This window comes from Carlito syrichta, unplaced genomic scaffold (genome assembly GCF_000164805.1).
Source record: "Carlito syrichta isolate Samal-C Ts95f unplaced genomic scaffold, Tarsius_syrichta-2.0.1 Scaffold309836, whole genome shotgun sequence".
Taxonomy (NCBI): Eukaryota; Metazoa; Chordata; class Mammalia; order Primates; family Tarsiidae; genus Carlito; species Carlito syrichta.
Window position 1 is genome coordinate 174643 of NW_007253932.1, and position 3339 is coordinate 177981.

The following is a 3339-nucleotide window of genomic DNA, read 5'->3' on the forward strand; positions in this document are numbered from 1 at the left end:
CTCAGGGCCCGCCCCCAAAGGATCGCCCCGCCCCGTCCTTAAAGGCACAGGCTCCCAGGAAGGGATTCGGGTCTTCCCCACTCTCCATCCTCCCTTCCATCACTGTCTGAGTTCTGCTTTCGTGGAGAAAGCAGAAGCCGAGATGCAAGACCCTGGGCAGGAAGCCTGAGAGGGACAGTTAGACGGTCAAACTAGAGGGCTCCGTTCCCGAGGGTGGAAGGGCAAGCGTGTCAACTGTTCCTGGTGATGAAGGGTTATCTGGAATATTTGAGAAAATCCCAGGAGGAGAAGGCCTGCCCTCCCACAAAGATTCTGGCTGTTCTGAAATGCCTCTCTGTGGCTCCTAAAGCTGGAGTCGGCATTCCCCTCTGGCAGCATGGCCCCAAAAGATGTTGATTAAAAATTTTTTCCCAGCTGGGCGTGGTAGTCCTCACCTGTAATCCCAGCAGGAGGTCGAGGCAAGAGTATTGCCTGAGCTCAGGGGTTCCAGACCAGCCTTGGCAACTTGGCAAGACCTCGTCTCTACATTAAATTAAAAAATTAGCTGAGCGTGGTGGCACACATCTGTGTTTCCGGCTACTTGGAAGGCTGAAGCGAAAGGATCGCCTGAGCCCAGCAGGTGGAAGCTGTGGGGGCCGTGAGTGTGCCACTGCACTCCAACCTGAGCCACAGAGTGAGACTCTGACTAAAAAAAAAATTCTTTTACAACTTGGACAACATGGGTGAGACCTGTCTCTACAAAAATAAAAATAAAAAATAGGCTGGTGTGTTGACCTACACTTGTAATCCCAGCTACTTGGGAGGCCAAGGCAGGAGGATTCCTTGAACCCAGGAGTTTGAGGTTGTAGCAAGCTAGGATTGCACCACTGCACTCCAGCCTGGACAACAGAGTAGGACTCTTATCTCTAAAAAAAGAAAAAAGGCCAGGTGCAGTGTCTCAAGGCTATAATTCCAGCACTCTGGGAGGCTGAGGTGAGCAGACTGCCTGAGCCCACGGGTTTGAGAACAGCCTGGGCAACTTGGCGAGACCTCGTCTCTACAATAAATCAAAAAATTAGCTTTCGTGGTAGCATGCCCGTAGTTTTGGGTACTTGAAGATTGAGGAGGAAGGATTGCCTGAGCCCAGCAAGGCGACATTGAGGTGGCCTTGAGCGGGCCACTGCACTCCAGTCTGGGCGACCGAGTGAGACTCCAACTCAAAATAAATAAATAAATAGAAATAAAAATAAAAAAAGAAAACAGGGCTAGGCATGGTGCCTCACACCCGTAATCCCAGCACTTTGGGAGGCCAGAGGATCACTTTAGTCTAGGAAGTCGAGGCTGCAGTGAGCCCGCTCCCACCTGGACAACAGAGTGAGACCTTGTCTCAAAAAAGTAAAAATAAATAAATGAAGACAATGGCAAACAGACAAAGACTGGGAAGTTAGCAATCTGCCTGTCCTGACAGATGTATCTTCCTATGTCCATGGTCTCCCAGACTCCAGGGGAAGTCTCAGGTTATTCTGCTGGGGGTCGGCATGGGGGTGGACTGCAGTGTGTGGGGCTGGGGTAGGTGTGTCCTCCCAGCCCCTCCGGCCCACCTGCAGCCCTGTCCCCATCATCCGCAGGCATCCCAACATCATCTCTCTCTCTCTCAAAGTCGCCCTGCTTCCTGCTCCTCTGCGGGACCGAGGCCCAGCTAGGATCCCAGCCAGCCGTTCAGGGTCCTTCGCTGTCCCCGGCATGTCTTTCGGACGTCACCTTTCATCTCTGCTTCTATGTCCTCCTGCTTTGGGCCCTGGAGTGCTCTCCATCCCCTGAAGGTGCTGGGTCTTGTCTCACAGCCAATGCCTGTGCTCCTTCCCAACCTCCTACCCTCACCACCCTCTCTTTCCACCTGACAAACTTTCACTCGTGGAGTCAGGCCCAGCTCAGAGGCCACTGCTTCTGGGTGGTCTTCCACCCTCCCCTGCCCCTCCGCACCATGGCCCCCACCTTCAGACCATGCCTCAAATTCTTGCCTGAGTGGGTGACATTGCAGCCCAGAGCATAATTTGTCCGGAAGCATAGAACACCAAGTTTCTGTGGGACCTTCGGTGCACACGTAAGACTCCCTGAGCCTCAGTTTTCTCTCCTGTAAAATGGGACTGATGACAGTATCCTCCTCCTGGGTCCTTGCGAGATACGACAGGACATGGTGTGAAGAGCCCTGGACCCCTGCCTGGCACTGAGTGACTTCTTGGTGGAAGGCACGAACTGTCGCTGCTATTCCATCATTACTGCAAGGCAGCGACGGATGTGCCTGTCCCCAGGGCCAGGAGCCATCCCGCAGCACCCAGGTCCAGTCACCCCCACATCCAGGCAGCCAGCACAGGGGCACCCATGGTGAATGTTTGTGGGAAGCAAAGCCCAAGCTCTGATGCCTGGGAAAGTAGCTTCTGACTTGCTGAGGTTGGAGTCAAAGTCCTCCTTTCCTAAGTGCCTGACCCCGATAGCCAGGGCAAGGCCTGGATGTCACTGTCCTCAGTCTGCGTCAACCAAGAGACCTCTGGACAGATCCAGGGGAGGAGAGGTACCCCTGGGGACACATGGGGTCCAGGACAGCCCCCGGTTCACCCCTGCTCTAGTGGTCAGTGGTGGGGGTCGGGGCCTATCCCCCAGGCTGGGAAAAACCACTTAGACATTGTTGGAGCAGCCTCGTAGGTCATTCGGATCCAGGTTCAAATCCCAGCTCTGTCATTTACTGGCGATTTGAACTTGGAGAAGTAATTTTGTCTTTATGGGCCTCAGTTTTTCTCACCTGAAAAATGGGATCAAAACCTCATCTATAGAACACTTGTTGGGCTGTGGTGAGGACTCACTGAGATTATGTATGTAAAGCCCATAGACTGCCCACATTTGTGAAATACGCGGAAGCAGTCATATTATTACTAGTGTTATCCTTGCTCTTAGTGTTAGTTAGGATAAAAGGACTGAATACCTTGTCTGGCATTGAGTAGGTAAAAATGTGGATTTCCTTTCCTCGAAGAGGAGAATTTTGTGCTTGTATCAGCTACATATTGCTGCATAACAAAACATCCCGACATTTAGAGCCCTAATACAGCAACACTTTGTTATTTATCTGGATTTCTGTGGGTCAAGAATTTGGGAAGTCGGGGCTGGGCATGGTGGCTCATACCTGTAATCCTAGCACTTTGGGAGGCTGAGGCGAGAGGATTGCCTGAGCCTAGGGGTTCAAGACCAGCCTGGGCAACATGGCAAGACCTTGTCTCTACAATAAATCAAAAAATTAGCCGGGCCTGGTGGTGTGTGTCTGTAGTTCCAGCTACTTGGAAGACTGAGGCAGAAGGATCGCCTGAG